Source organism: Thamnophis elegans, chromosome 3 (genome assembly GCF_009769535.1).
Source record: "Thamnophis elegans isolate rThaEle1 chromosome 3, rThaEle1.pri, whole genome shotgun sequence".
NCBI classification, from domain to species: domain Eukaryota; kingdom Metazoa; phylum Chordata; class Lepidosauria; order Squamata; family Colubridae; genus Thamnophis; species Thamnophis elegans.
In genome coordinates this window covers 110,263,491-110,281,227 of record NC_045543.1, presented here as the reverse complement: position 1 = coordinate 110,281,227, position 17,737 = coordinate 110,263,491, and positions in this window count along the sequence as shown.

The following is a 17,737-nucleotide window of genomic DNA, read 5'->3' as shown; positions in this document are numbered from 1 at the left end:
GTAGTCCTGATGTTTCTTTGATTGATTAATTGGAGCTAAACCAACATGACTGTACCACAGAAACAAGCACAATAAAAACAACAACAAATATGAAAATTATAAAAGAATGACTAAATGGAACAATTAGACAAACAAAAGATGGCTCCACTCAACTGAATCTGAAACACCTGGAGGAAAAGCCAGGTCCAATAGTTTTCCTAAAGCCAAGAACAGCAAGGCTTTATTGGCCTTATATTAGTACTGTGTTCTGTCCCCACTGCCCAGACATTGATCTTTAGATCAGATTTGTGGCTACTGCTGCTTAATATCAGTCACGTCTAATAAGATTAAACTTATTAAAAATAACTGATATTAAACTCATCCAGGACTGGCTTCTGAGTACAATTCAATGTGCAAAGGTCGCGCATAGCATTGGACTGGGTTATGCAGACTACCTTTTAGAAGCCATAGTCTGAAGCCAACTTGGGCCCATTTCTAAGTCCTAAAATTGTTAGGCAAGAGGTTGCACCTGTGTCAAGTTAAAAACTTCCCAATGTTTAGCCAGGTCTACTAGACTTCTGAAAGCAACAATTCAAGATAGATTTCATGGTCCCTATAAATCTCTGCTTTTATTGCTGTAGTGACCTTATGTGTGTCTAGTGAGGTTGTTGATAAGTGAAAAAGTGAGGTAAGAAATTGGGTTAGTGATAATAGTATGACAAATTGTTTGGGCAGGAAAAAAAAGCAAAAAACAAAGAGGGATTTTTTTTAGTTACTTCTGAACATCCAATGATAGTTGGATTAATTAGGTTTTCTTCAATAAATCACTCTTGTTTGTACAGTTCATTGTGCACAGGCATATTGAGAGTGGAGGGGGATTCCAAGCTGTGCCCTAGGTTATTTGTCACTACATTGCTCCTGTCTGTTTCTTAAGCAAGTTTCAGACATTTCAATTGAGGTTGCAGTGGATATTTCAAATTTGTCATCACTTTTCTCCCTGTATGTAAAGAGAAAATTTTAAACTAAATACATTGCAAAAGAATACATGTCTCTTTTTATTTGTTCTTTCTATTGACCATAAGCCTTTAATAGAAGTCATCAAAATATACTTCTTAGATACTCTTTTGAAATATAATGGTTTTAAAAGCATGGAACCGGGAAGATACAGTGCCTAATGAAATTTTATCTGGGTTCCACAATTATCATTTGTTCATTCTGATCTTTCGGTCTTCAAAAACATTTTTGCCTCCTTACATTATTTGGGTGGCTCATATATAGTTGACCAAATGTAAACACAAGTTTGTGCTTGACAAGAATATAGGTTTCAAAAGCACCTATTCAGCTTGTATTTCACTAATATTTATGCTGTTTAGATTTTTGCACTTATTTATATCTTGTTCCCTCTGTGTTTTATTATCCTTCCTGTGACTCGAATTAGTGAAATGAATCCTGAGAGTCTAATTAAGTTGTAATTAACTGTTCTCATCCCTTCCTCCCTCTTGTTCCTTTGAAATGGGCACACAAGGAAAAGAGATTGCTGGAAGGACAAATTTTAGCCCAATTTAAAGGAATATGTGAAAAAAAGGTACAACAGCATAGGCATTATACTTCCAAAATAACAATCTGTGTAATTAGATAAGCTTCATGATTTGCATTAATATATCATCATTCATGTATCCAGATTTTGTTTCTCTTAGATAATTAGGGAAAGGTTTAATGGGTGATTTGAAAGAACTAAAAAGAGTTCATAAGATGGTGTTTGGTATGGAAGTATGAAATCAGAATGACTGATAGGTATCATTTAGACATTCTTGAACCAACATAAAATTTGCTATCCAGATTGCTGACTTCTATCTTAGTTTTATTGTTCTGTTTTAGTCAGTGTCATCCACATGACTTAACACCAACAAAATAAAATGTTGAGCTACCTAATTAACTTTCTGAATCTTGAGACTGCCTTTGGAGGATGTTAAGGAATGAGAAAACTTACAAGGCAAGGAGAAATTAAGTCTGTTTATCATGGTCTGGAAGAAGATGAAAGCAGTATAATGGAGTTACTGTATGTTAGGAAAAAATATGGTAAATCCATGCTTGTGCTGTGCTTAGATGCAGATTAGGAAAGACCTAGGTATAAGAAAACATCTTACTTAACAAGACGTTCTAAGGGGCAGCAATATGCAGTAGAAAAAAAATTGTAAGACATATATTTGGTATAAGGTGAAGAAGTTAATAAGATCCTTTAGGAAGCAATAACCAGAAAATACTAGTGGTACATTTCTGTAAAGAGATTCTGGTGTCATTTGAAAACTGGAAAAATGTGATTAAGTCTAGTTCCAAGATAGATTATAGGTGAATTTATAATAAAAAACAAAATAATTTACCTAGTTATTTTAAAAAGCCAACACTATGTATGATGAATGTATTTGTCTAGACAGATAGATTTCAAGATTGGAGCTTTGAAACTTCAAAGGGCAAACCATTCTCTTCTTCATCCTTTGTTTTATCACCTTAGAAATTATCACCAGGGATAGGCATAAAATCTGTTGCGCAAGATCTGGAAAATAGTTCAAGGAGAGTTCAGAAGATTTAAAAGAAGTTTTATGACATAAGTATAATCTTTATTGTCATTGTACTTAAATACAATGAAATTGGTTGCTATTAATACTCTTAAAAATAGAGCAATCATCAAGTTCTTACAAAAACACTTTAAGGAAAAAAACAACAAAATAATATTTGAGGAATGATAGAAGAGAATATTTGTAACTCACAGTTATATTTATTTATTTATATTTATTTCATCAAGCATATACTAGGTAATATATATAAATATAAACATGATTTTGAATACATGAAATGAATATGAATAAAAGGGAATATTAGGACAGGGATGGTAGCCACATTGGTGCGCTTATGCATGCCCCTTACATACCTCTTGGGAATGGAGTGAGATTGACAGTAAACAGTCTAAGGTTAAAGTTTTGGGCATTTGGGGAAGAAATCAGAGTCAGATAGTGCATTCCAGGCATTGACCACTCTGTTGCTGAAGTTGTATTTTCTGCAATCGAGTTTGGAGTGGTTTACCTTAAGTTTGTATCTATTGTGTATTAAGTGTGTATCTTTTGTATGTATATGGAGAAGTCCCTGGAATTCTCTGAGCTTGGTAGCTTTCTTTGCTAGTGAAATATCTGCAAGAAAACCACCAAACTGAGAGAGCCCCAAGGATTCTGTCACATTTTGAGAAGTAATACAAATGTCATAGGGACAGCGATTGATTGATTGAGTGATTGATTGAGTGCCAACACATGACTTTTGACTCCTAGTGACCATGAAGATAGATTTTCCCCCCATGAGTCAGATCAATATTTTATGCCTAGGTACAGGTCACGAATCACTTTCTGAGTGCAAGCCAGATGACATTTTTCTACCATTCCCAACCCATTACAAATGCATCTCATATGCATATTTTCCACATTTAATTCAGAAGTGGTATTTTCTGACTTGAGCTGCAGTAAATACTTCAGAGTTGATGATATCCAAAACATGGATAGCAGCCATGGCTCTGATTGGCTGTTGCCTTGCACAGCTCTTCCATTCAAGCAGCTGGTTGCTGTTCAAATCTTACATCCTGCACCTCAAATCTTACATCTTCAAATTGGAAATCTTTTGGTTTCTGCTCATTTTGGTTACAGCATGAGTTGGGTGAAACATTTCTCTTTGCTTTCTCATCTCCTGCCCCAAATATTATGACTTTCCTTCTCTTTTCATTTTTAAGTTGCCGTTACCTTATTCCTTTGTTTGTCTGAATTGAGCTATCAGTTCTTCTTTGCTACAAAGTTTCCATGGATTTAATAGGTGTGTAAAAACAAAGGACAAAGTGTTTCCTATTGCTTTGATTATTATAGCATCAGAGCTAGAGTGGTGCCCTAAGGGGGGGGGGGAGAGAAAAAGAAAAGTTCTGCATTAGTGTCAAAGAAGATGATGTGGAAGTATGAGATGAAAGCAGTCATGTGTGCAAACAACTTGGAAAGTAATGTGTCAGCCTTTTGAGATAGATCAGGTCAGAAAAGAAGACACCAGAAGACCTGTGGGAACTCTATTGTTACAGGGTGTAACAAAGCCTTGAAAACCTGACAGATATTCTCTTTTTTCTTCTCTTATACAATCTTGACTTTTTTCTTCACCTTCCTTCTGTCTGTCTAGGCTAAGCTAATGCTTCCATTATAGTCGCTGAATTGTTCTTCAAGGCCATTTCTATAGTCCTCATTAGGATGGAGAGGTGGAAGGAATGATTGTGGAGGGGACAGTGGCTGAAAGGAAACAGTAGTCAAGGAATTCAGTCCTTCAGAGAAGATCAGATCAGGAAAAAGCATTCACATGAAAGCTAGAATTATATTTTATTGAACTTAGCAGAATCTCCTAGTGAATAGGGAGGAGCTTGCCTTTTTCCAAATACAACCTTGTTTCCTAGGATTTAAATCTTTCAGTGTAATGGTGTGAGAGAATATCTTTGAGGGATGAGTTGAAGAGTTGCTGCTGATCAACAATTAAACAAGAGAGGTGAGATCCCCCCAAAAACCTTAAAACTGACAGGAAGAAACTTAAGAAGGCTCTGACCAAATTTATTAAGTGATTGGAAGTGGCATGTTCTGTCCCATCCAGTTATTGGGGAGTGCTCTTTATTACCATTTTGACTTGCCTTACACGATAAGTCAAATGCAGGACCTTATTTCCAGAGAGGCATTGGCCTCCCCTCCAAAATGCCCATCAGTTTCATTTTCAGTTTATTGGTATTTGTATGCCACCCACTCCCAGAGGACTCTGGGAGGCTTACAGAAACAAGGGAATTAAAAATTAAAAATAGAAATGAATCATTTTAAAATTATGCAACATACATACACTTAAAATGGGGCTGGATGCTGATCAACAGCCCCAGGCCTGCCAGAACAGCCAGGTCTTAGTGGCTTTACGGAAGGCCGGAAGAGTAGTGAGGGTCCGGATCTCTACGGGGAGATCGTTCCATAGGGCTGGGGCAGCAATAGAGAAGGCCCTCCCCCGGGGGGTCACCAGCTGACATTGACCTGCCGATGGTACCCGGAGGAGGCCCAATCTGTGTGATCTAATTGGTCTTTGGGAGGTAAATGGCAGGAGGCGGTCTCTCAAGTAGCCAGGTCCTAAACCATGTAGGGCTTTAAAAGTAATGACTAGCACCTTGAAGCGTATCCGGAGACCAATGGGAAGCCAGTGCAGCTCGCAGAGGATAGCGAGCTCCCTAGTAATGGCTAGCCCTGTAGCTCCTGACAAACCTGCCTCTCCCAACGATGACTGGAATGCCCCGGCCCATCCCCACAGCCGTAGACCCCATTTTCCCCCCGTAGCCTCCGTTCTCCCCAGCATGCCATTCTTATCAATCATTCTAGGACGAGAGGTAGGCCTGGGCCCCCTACCGCTTCTGCTACAGCACTCAGCAGAGGAGGCACCAGGCTGCACTCCCAGTCCTCTCATGCATACCACAGTTACCCACTCAAACAATCCCCACTATAGACAGTTAAAAGTACAAGGATACAGTAGATAATTAAAATAAGGGGCACACACATCCACAATCATACCATACACACCTCATCCATAGAATTGGATCCATCTTATGCAGGATCATAATAACTCTAAAGTACTGATTTCCTGTGGACGAGAATTGGGATGTATTTAACATGTTTTGTACCTGCAACAGATATGATTTAAATGAAGTCTCAGAAACTCTGATATGAATGTTATTGTGAGAAAATCTGTTCTTTTTCTCGGGTCAAGTCTGAAAGTAACAAAATTCCAAGGATAATATCACATGAGAAAACCCAGACTTTTATACAAAGGTAAGTGAAATATTTATTTATAAGTCATTCTGGCAATTAAGGATTCCATCTGCTTCTTGAATTACTAAATCTGCATGCTCTAGACTATCACAGCTTGCAGATCTGTTCCTAAAGAAAGAATGAAGCAAAAAAAGAGCTGACTGTATTATCCCTTAACAGCCCTGGCCTGCAGTTTCAGGTATTGCCTTTGGGGCTGTGATTGATAGACAAAGGCTATTTCAAATGCCCCCTATTTGTGTATTTCTACTGCAGATGGACTGCTGAGAGATTTAAATGAATTATCGTCAAGGCCTGACAATAAAAGCCTGTATTGAGTAGTTGATATTAATCGTTGTAGCAGAGAGAAGGTCAAAGTCAGTCTTTCCAGAGAGTATATTCAGTGTTAGTGCCTGTCACTAACATTGTTAAAACTCTTTGCTCAGTTTTTAATTTACTGTTATATTCTAGTGGGTATTTTGGGATTAGTCCCAAGGTAAATGCAACAGAATGATTTAAGGTGAAAAGGATTAAGGACATAGTTGAAATTTAGAAGAAAGAAAGTTGCAGGAATGCTTAATAATTATTTCATGATATTGTGGACCCTTAACCCCTATAAAACTATAATTTCAGTTAAATGGTTGGGAGGGGGGGAGAAAGCCACCTGAATATATAAACAGATGCTAGAGTTGGAGGTATTGATTTCTGCAATATTATACTTTTGTTATTATCAAAATAACAAAAAAGAAAAATTAAAGGAGAGCATGACAAAAAGAATAAAAAATACAAAAAAATAAATAGATTAATACAGAACCATATTTCATTACAATTTACGAGGATTTGCCATGAATAAAATGTTCTTTCTGATTGAACTTTTTCTGATAAGTGGAGCTATTGATACTTTACTGAAAAGGGACATGAACGTTTTGGCTTAAAATACTAATTCAGTTAATTAACCAATGTAGGTTTCTCTTCGCCCATTTTCCTTACAAACCACAATAAAGAAATGTCTAACACATTTAACTATCTTAGCTTAATAGGTTTAGATAAAGAAAGCTACTACAACCTTAGTAAATGACCAGGGGAGCACAAACAATTTGATCTGCAAGCTTTCAGTCTTCCTTGTTTTCAGTCATGAGCTATATATCTTGTTGTTCATATAGTGTATACTTGATTTCCTCCCAACCTAAATGAACCTTAAGTCTATTTATATAGTGTATCCATGCAAAGGATTAAAAAAGCCCCCTCAGTAGTTGTGTTGTGTTGTATATACATACATGCACACACATTTCAACCAAACTTTATGTAGTATTATCAGATTTCTTCCCTAGAGGCAACACTATAAACACAAATTCATACATATCACCTTGTAGAAGTTTTAAAAAATAAGTAAATGCCTTGCTGAAAATCCCTTAAATAAAAGAATGCTTTATGCCCAGAGTCCATCTATCCATTTAAAATTTGGCAATGTTTATTGACCTCTATGAAATGGAAAGGAGCCATTAAATCTTACTTTCTTTGCCAAGAAATAAAAGCAGCAATTTGTCAGTTCCTAGAAATGGAACAATCATGGTCTAGAATTTGAAAATGTCAGCATTTATTGGAATGAGCAACTACACCTGCAAACAGAACACACTTCTAGCAGAAACACAAGAGTACCATACTTTGTGATTTCTCATGGAACCAATGGAGAGGTCTCATTCATTTTGAAATACAGTAAGACCAAAGTGATTCCCATGTCAAATCTGTGAACACAGATGCATCTGAATTAAATCAATTTCCTAAATTGGCAGCTAATCAAATCTTGTAATAAGTAGTGCAAGTATCTTGCCTAATAACTTAATTCTGAGCTGTATTAACACCATTAAATATTAGGTCAAAGGAGGGCATGCATATAGACTTTCATGTAATTTTATATTTGCTTGTCTTAGTATGTTTATAGTCCAGGAAAAGTCATCTAAATTATATATCAAAGGAGCTTTCAAACATTATATTGTAATCTGTTTGGAACATATGCATGTTCTGTTTACTATTGAAAACTCAGCAGGACTTTTGTCAAGTTGCATTTCAGTATATTTATGATGATGCAGTAAATTCTCAAACTGTTTAAAGATTAATTTTCTACCTTTATGTATAGTCCTACTTTCTAAATTAGAGGTAGAAATCTGAAATATATTGTCACAAGTCACATTATCAGACACTTTTCTTATGAGATTTCTCCAGTGTGGGATTCCAAAAAAATTGCTACTGGTTCTATAGCTTGGTGGGCATGGCTTGGTGGGTGTGGCAGGGAAAGGATACTGTAAAATTTCCATTCCCACCCCACTCCAGCAGAAGGATACTGTAAAATCTCCATTGCCTCCCCACTGTAAGGAAAGTTACTGCAAAATCCCCATTTCTTCCCAATCAGCTGGGACTCGGGAAGCAGAGAATAGATGGGGGCAGGGCCAGTCAGAGGTGGTATTTACCAGTTCTCTGAACTACTCAAAATTTCCACTACTGGTTCTTCAGAACTGGTCAGAACCTGCTGAATACCACTTCTGAATTTCTCTCCAAAAATATGCCATGTGTGTGGGGGAGCAAGGGAAGAAAAGGCATGCTTAGCTACATATTGCTAAGAGACAAATTGATTTCGCACGTGATAATATTTTGGAATTACATAACTTATACTATGCACATGAGAAGTAAAATAATGTTGTGACAATCAAATCTATTAGTATGAAAATAAATTGATGATGAAGAAACGTATTTTCTCCACATGACTTTCTTATTCTTTCATATTAAATTTTTAAAAAAAGATTTGTAAATTTACTATTTCAAAAAGTCTAAATGTTTATAATAAAATTCATGCCCTTAAAATAATAAATTAAAAGAATTGATGAAACATGTATTTTAAAACATGGAAAAAATATAAAATTATATAAAAATGTAAATTCTTTTAGATTCTCGCTAATGATTTAATTCTATCAATGGCTAGTAAAGTCCAGCATGGCATTATTAAGTATATAATATACCTAAAATACCTCTTAATATGAAACATTGTATTTGGGACAAAAAATGGTTTGTTTCAATCAAAGTAGTAGACTTATGATTTCTGTGAAGGATTTGGAAGAATAAATAATCACATTTAATAAATATATTAGAACTGAATTTGGAATTGGTCCTCAACATACAAAAGAGCTCTGTCAGAGCAGCCTCCCTCAGTAACCAAGAAAGAAACCACTCAACTCCATTTTGCAGAATTAAGAGTACTTTTACTGGTTATGAGTAGATAGCAGCTAAGCAAAGCAAGATCTGAGGCAAAAGCGTGCGTAATCATAGATATCAATATGTGACCCAACTCCCTCCCCCTGGTAACCCCATCCCATAGTCCAATCCACACACTCCTCAGGTGTCATGTAGGTTCCATCTTCAAAAAGCATCAGCAGGTTGGTATGCTGGACAGTTGGCCTTGGCGGGCAAATCCACTATCTGCAGCATGTGCAGTAGATGGTGAGAACCAAACTTTTTTACAATCTTGCTGTACTTAAACTTCCCCTCCCAAATACCATGCCTCCCTCTTACCATTTCAATGACAGCCGAAAGCAAGTAGCGAAGCAGAGGCTGACATCCTCATTCACTTAGCAGAAGTAATAAAATCAAGTTGAACGTTTCCAACTATTGATATTTTAAGCTATTTCCTCTTCTCTCTATACCATCATTACCATATACAATATTTGTCCAGAGAATTTTCTCCACATATTTGTGGTGTTGATCAGCCAATGAGGAAGGCTGCCAAAAATTAACTATCTTCTGTCAATGTAATCATCCAACACAGATACATTTTTGCAGTCAATACTAACCAAAATTGTTTTTCTGTCTCATAGCTATTCTTTTTCTGTCTTAGTTTGGGTCTCTTGAGATGACCTATGTTGTATTGTTTACATGAAGAAAATCATTAACTGAGTTAAGGAATCAACTATTCTGTGCAAAGGAAGAAAATAGGATGAAGAAAGGAAATGTGCATTCAACATCAGCTTGATATTATCTTATATAGCTTAAATTACATCTGCAGGGGAGGGGGGAAAGCTTTTGTGGACTGATATTCCTTTCCTCACCCTGGGGCATTAACGTTGAATTACTGTGTTAAAAGACCATTTAAAAAGCAATCGCTTTCCAATAGGGAATAATAGATTTGAAAATAGAAAAAAAGCTTTCATCTAAGTTTATAGATTCTCAAGCTAATGTAAAAATCTTCTTTACACCAAGGAAAATGAAGGCCATTGTACATCCTAAATATTATCGAGTTTATTTTGTCTCCTTGTCTCAGTATCTTGCTATTCTCATGCTATTCTCACTGGTACCTATAGTAACTGACTAATCTCCATATAGTGACAGATAAATGTAAGAAACAGTGGAAATTACATTTCCAAATAAACCCAGCATTTTTCAAGTAGTTCGATTAAGCATTTCAAATATAAAACAATTAATGTCAGTCTGTACATTACGGGAGGAAAGCTAGGAATTTTAGATAAATATTAATATTTCAGACAGATCATTCTTTAGGATAAGAAAATATATATTAAGTAAAGCCAAGTTGCAAATAAACTTTTAAAGAACAAATGTTTTATTTAAAATAAAACTAGAGTTAGTTCAATCAATGAACTGAATTCCCTAATCTAGCAGTTTGGCATATAACCTGTAAATTTTGCAGGTTAATCCTATCTTTTTCCTAGTTAAGGCATATGATATGTGAAGTTAAGCCTAAGTGGGGGGGGGAGGGAAAGACTCAGGAAACTACAAACCATTCAGCTTAACATGAAAACTCTGGATAGAATATTGGAAAAAATAATAAAGAAACAGATCTGTGAACATCTAACCACAAATAAAGTTATAACTAAGTCAGCTTGGGTTTGTTAAAAATAGATCATGCCAAACCAATCTTATTCCATTCTTTGACAAACTACTTGAAAAATGCTGAGTTTATTTGGAAATGTAATTTCCACTGTTTCTTACATCTATCTGTCACTATACGTTAGTAGACCAATGAAATGCTGTGGACATAGTATACTTAGACTTCAGTAAGGCATTCAACAAAGTAGACCACAATGGAAAGCTGGAAAAATATGGGATAGACAGCACCACCATCAGAAGGATTTGTAACTGGCTGACAAACTGGATTCAATGAGTAGACCTTAAGAGTACTACATCTACATGGAGGGAAGTAAGCAGTGGGGAACCACAAGGTTCTGTCTTAGGCTCAGTACTCTTCAACATCTTCATAAATGATTTAGATAAGGGAATAGAAGGGGAACTCATCAAATTTTCAGATGATGCTAACCTGGCAGGAATAGCCAATATCCAGAAGACAATCTCAAAAGCCAAAAAACTCCTGACAGACTTGAAAAATGGGCCATATCCAACAACATGAAATTTAATGCAAAGAGGAGTAAGGTTTTACACCTAGGCAGAAAAACCAAAGGTACAATTATAGATTAGGTGAAACCTGGCTCAAAAACAGTAACTGTGAGAAGACCTTGGATGTTCACTTAAAGATGACCCAGCAGTATAAGGCAGCAGCCAAAAATGCTAATACAATCCTTGGTTACATAAATAGAGGCATAGAATCAAAATCAGATGAAGTATAAGTACTGCTTTATAAATCATTAGTAAGACCACACCTGGAATACTGCATCAAGTTTTGGTTGCCACATTACAAAAAAGATACTGGGACATTGGAAAAAGTGCAAAGAAGACCAACTAAGATGATTAAAGGCCTGGAGACAAAAACATGAAGAACAGTTGCAAGAATTGGTTATGTCTAGTCTAGAGAAAAGAAGGACTAGGAGTGACATAGTAATACTCCAGTATTTGAAGGGCTGCCACAAAGGAGAGGGGATCAACTTATTTTCCAAAGCATCAGAAGGCAAGACAAGAAACAATGGATAGAAATTACGGTAATCAACAAGAGAAGCAGCTTGAAATTAAGGAGGAACTTCCTAACAGTGAGGACAATTGGCTTATAAAACAGCTTCCTTCAGAAGTTGTAGTTGCTTTATCACTAGGGTCTTCTTCCTGTGCACAGGGTTAGACTAGAAGACCTCAAGGTCCCTGCCAGCTCTATTCTGATTGATTGATATGATCATACATTGTATAATTTTGGCAACTGGCATAAAAAGAAAGTTTGATATACAGTGTGACCAATACAACTTATTCTGTTAAGAGAGAAGTTTCCTGAAGATGGACTCCATCATGTGTCTGAAAGCTCAGAAAACTAAACCTCTGGTCCTGATGGCCCAACTCAGATTGGATCCTGCATTATAACTTATATTTATAGAACATGCCAATATATTGCATTGCATAAAGAACTTTACATGCAAGTGCAAATAAAAGAACCAAAGTTTTTCTAAAATTATAGATTAAGATTTGCCAATGGACTAAAGAATAATTATATTTTCCCATTGTCTATCTGCAGAAGAAATGATACTGGACAAGAGGCCAATGTCATCTGGTTATGTGGTAGAAAATTTCCTAGTGTAATGGTTTATAACTATCAATTTTCAGCATGTCACAACTTTCCTTCCTTTCCTCTCCTTTCCTTTCCTCTCCTCTTTTCTCCCCCGCTTCTCCCTTCCCACCCATTTTACATTTAAAATAATTTTTACTGTAATAATTCAGAGCAATCAGATTGAATTTGCTATATATTCTTGGACAATGAAAACCTGTTCCAAAGAATTTTTGGTTCTGACTTACTAAATGAATCTAACAGATGACATAATTCTAGGATCACACGATCTTGTGGAACTGTGAATAAATCTATGTGTTAATTGTTGACTTTAGAATTAGAAATCACAATTGCATTGCACCTTTCTTTTTATATATATTATTGTACATTACTATTGCATACTTTGATAATTGTGTATATGTATATGCAGGCCTACTTCTGAATTCTGAGTCAAGTTTGCAGACTAGTCCCTGCTATTATCTTGACAAAGATGTTCAGAAATGCTTTGCCATTTCTGGCTGAGAAAGAGTGACTTGTCCAGGATCATTCAACTGGCTTTATGCATATAGCAAGACCAAAACTCTTATTCTCTCACCCTCTAGCCTGATATGTTGACCCTTACATCTACCTTGATCAAATATGAATAAGACAGATGTATTTACTCGGAAGAATAGAACTAGCATACTTAAAGATATACCATTTCAGTGCACATCAATTGAACACCATATTACAATGATTAATTATATCTTTGCACTTATTCTTTTTTCCCAAAGACTCATTCAGCTTCCTTTCAGATTGATGTACCATATTTACTCCTATTGCTGATTCTAGCACTTTGCTCCATCTCATTAATTCAAAGAATAAGCGACTTCAAGGAATATTGGGAACATTAATCCAAAAACCATTTATCTCTGCTTAACCAATTATTAAAGAAGTTTTATTGTCTGAACAAACTAAATAGAAAACCTGAAAATATCCAGACACCTTCACTAGTATTGAAGTGGGTGCTTTTTTTTAATGGATAAGGAGAACTGTGACATAGTGGCAATATTGTTGGTTCAATGTTTCTAACTGTGTTTGTACTTACCGTTTCATATCCATTAGTTTATCCTTTCAACACAATCCTTTCAACACAAAATAACTCCTCTCACTGAATTATTTCCATTATTATTTCATCAAAGAGAAAAATGATGCTGTTCTATACCAGGAATGTACAGGGACCCGTTAATTCTGTTTACAAATCAGTCTAGACTTTCAGAAATAGTTCAATTCAATATGATATACAGGAAACAATATATGCTTTAATCATAGCTATAGGATGCCCTTTCTCACCTTTCTTTCCAAGAAAATATCAAGTTTAGGACTTCGTTCTTTGTAGCAATTGACAGAAGGTCATTATAATAATAATATTCATTAAATGTCAAAGGATACTACAAAGGCATGAAGGCTTGCTAAGAAAGGTGGGTATAGTAGTCACATAACGTTTCAAAAATACTACCCAAGGAAAGTTTATTGATTTGTATCTCACCTTTATTATTTTTACAAATAACTCAAGATATCCAACGTATCCAACATACCTTTCTTTTCCTATTTCCTCTGTAACAACAACCCTGTCTTGTGGGTTGTGCTGTAAGAAAATGATTTGTCCAAGGTCACCCAGTTCTATTGCTGCTAAATTATACATGCTAGGTTATATTATGAACTATATATTGTGAAATATTTCTGCAATTCTAGTTCTAGAGTTAATGTAATCTAATCCCTGTCTCTATTTATATTTACAAAGTATGGATTAGATTCAACTAGATTCTAAAAAAAACCATTAGATTCTAGTAAACCATTTGGCTTTTATAAAAGGATGAAGTGAAATAATATTGATGCAACTGCTGTTTGATGTAGCTACATAATTAGAGAAGACAGGGTTCTGTCAGCCTAAATCAATTTATCGCCTAGAGTGGCATTGTGCATGGGGAGGTCAAAACAGGAAATATGTCAAATGTGGTATGGTGAGCAAGGTCCATCCTTTTTGTATAGTCAAGTGTAAATGACACATATACAAAAGGAATGGAGCTAATTTAGTTTGACTGAACTTTGTCTCCATTCATTATGTAGTTGGATTAAACAGCAGGCACATAAATAGTATCATATTAATAAAACATAACTTTACCTGCTTTATAAACCTTCAGCTTGATCAGTAGAGTACCGTTATGTCCTCTTTAGTACGTCCCAGTTACAGATCACCCTATTTCTGCCTATAGCTAGTCAGCCATGCATAGCTGATGCATATATAGTATTATTGGCATGCTACTTTTGGTACTTGAGCAACTAATTATAAGTCTTAAGATATTTTCAAGGAGTTTTCCCAGGCCAATAATGTAACCATTAAATATTTTTTTTAAAAAAACTTTATGTTCTGCCCTACTCTGCTCTTATAGGCTATTTTAAATTATGCTATAATATAGCATTTTCTACATACACATTGACTGGGTAGTAAAAGGTGTTACATTACATGCAACACAAAATGTACTCATCTCTGAAAAGGCTGTATATAAAAACATATTCTGAATATATTATTCCCTCTATATATGTAATGGGAATTAATCATTAAAATTTTCAATTTCATTAAGCAAGCTTAACAATTAGAGATTAGCTGCATCCACTTGGTTCTTTTCCACACCAACACAATCTGTTTGGTTTACAACCTTTATTCTTGTGGGTGGATGACCAACCCACGTTATGCCTGCACTGAAAGATATTTGCATTCAACTTTCCAAAATGAACTTGTCTTTTTATTAGTATTTCCTTCGTTAAACTGTCTATGACATGATTTAGTCTGATGCATGAAATAGGAGAGTCTTAAATTAAATCCAGAGGATTAGTGCTTTACAATTTACAGGGCAGGCAATTTTAGCCTGGCTTACACTTCATATCCACTCAATTAACCTCACAGAGTTTTCAAACAAAAGTCAGTATAGCATGCATCATTTGAAGGGGGCAGGGAAATGCTGCTGCTTCTTCTCTCAAGGCAAGCTGAATCCCAAACCAGGGTTTGAAGTGGGGTAGACAACCCATAAAGTTCAGAGCATATTATTATTACAGGAAGCCTTATAGGATTATGTTATAGAATGCTTAGAAATGGAAATACTCCACCATTGTAATTAACCTAAAATCTAAACAAATAAAAATACTTATGAACCATACATATATATTAGTGAAAACCCTTAATTAGAAAACTAAATTAAAGCCTTTCAATTTCTTTCCTGGCACAGTGAAAAGATTCATTTATATTTACTCATTATTAAATTGATATGCCATCCAACCCACTATTGAGCGAGTCTGGGTGACGTACAATATCATAAAACACAAAATCAAAGAATTAGATCATTAACAACATTAAGCCCCCAAATTAACAAGAAATTGGATAAAAAGGAGTCAATATGCAATATGGTGGAAGTGGAATTGTCTCATAATATACTAGCCACCTCCAGGATGGAGACCCCAAAACATTTGGTAGAGCCAGGTTTTTGTGCCCTTTCAGAAAGCCAAGATATGGGGGCACTTTTCATTTCAAGATGCACAATGTTGCCAAGGATTGGAATCACAGCAGAAAAGGCTCTTCTCCTGGACCTTACCAGTCGAATTTCCTTGGCCAACAGGATCCACAAGATGCATCTTCTACCAGAGTGAGTGGGATGAGCCAATCTCATTGGACATAGTTCGTCAGATAGTTAGAAATGAGGTATATGGGCAAAGTTTAATTGTCTGGTGGCTGAATTGCTTTTGTACATCAATGGAGTCTGTGTTTTTATTTCATTTATTAATTTATTTTGTTATTTTATGTTGAAATATACCTATTTCAACATATATAGGTATATATACCTATATACCTATATATCACTTGTGAGTGGTAAATAGAGCATTTTTTATTTCTGTAACAATTATTGGTCCCAACTTATAGAATTGAGGAAAAACCACAACAGAAAGGAGATATCTTTTATGCAATATTTCAAGGTTCAGTGGCAAATATCATCATTCCAATTTGCAATCATAATCGGATTAGTACTGGATTTGTACTTGTCTGTATAAATGGAGCCGTTTTATTATTGAAAAAAAAGCCACAGTTTTCTGAAATGGCAGCAATGTCAGAAATAGTGGAGGAACTATAAATGTTCCATGTGAGTCAAGAACAAATTGTTCTTGATTGGCATGGAACATTTGAGGTATGACCTACTTACATTGTTACTTTTTTAGCGCTGCCTTATGAAATTATGTGGGCTGGAGCTTTACCACCTTGAGTCGAATTCTTTCTGCTCTGTAAAGATAAATACTATAATATTGTTTTATTTTGAGTTGGGAAAGGATTAAGGAGTTTCAACTTGGCATATTATGCAAATGAGGATTTGAACTTAATGCAAGTCACTTTTGCAGAGTCCAAGGGAAGTGTCTTAGAAACAGATGCTCATTCTACCTTTGCTACAATTTATCCTGTACGTATTGTCTTACTACAGTCAATCTGTCAGTCAATCTGTCATTCACTCACTCACTCACTCACTCACTCATGTTTTCTATTTACTATAGCATAAAGAGAAAAAAAATCAAACAAGTAGAGTGAATTGAACAGCTTTTAGATTAAACAGTATAATTGCTTTGATTTGAATTGAAACAAGTACCTGCAGATAGCTTTGATGGACTTTTGCACAAGCTGACCTCACTAGAGCTATACTGAAGCTTTGGTGTTGCCACACTGGAACTGAAATATAGGGCAGGGGGAGGGGTGAGAGATAGAGGGGTTTGTGTAGCCAAAAAAAACACTTTCGCTTGAGAACCAAGGACATTCTCACACCTGTGGAAGAAGCAGGGAGGTCTGCAGATGACTAGACAGCATCTTGATTGGACCATGTGATTGATTGTTTGGGGTTTGAGAAAAAAACTTTCTCTTTTAACAAGGTGAAAACTGTGGCAACCTTTAGAGTTGGTTTTCACCGGATATGTGCCAATATGATTTTTCCAATAAAGCTATCCTTTGAGGAATTTGCCTGCCTAGGGGTTTTACTTGCAATAGATCTATTACTTGGTACCCTGACAAATACACATATATGCTTTTATTATTATACAAATCACTTTTTCAGATTGGATCTTGCCTATTTGTATAAAGAAAATTATAGAATATATATGGATGTATGCATGTATGAATGGCTAGAAGAAAATGTGTTTGTATTGTAGCTATAGTTGTTTGAGATACTGTCTTGTTGGATCAATATATAGTACTGAGTTAAAGGAAGATATTTCATGGTGAAGTTGAAATCCTAATTCCTAACCCTCACAGGAGACTCAGAAGAACATCATGATTGATAGTACTGAATGTTGATGGGAGATCATAAAATATCAGAATGGGTTTCTGTTGTGACTCAGCAGACGTCTTCTGTGAGTCTTTTCA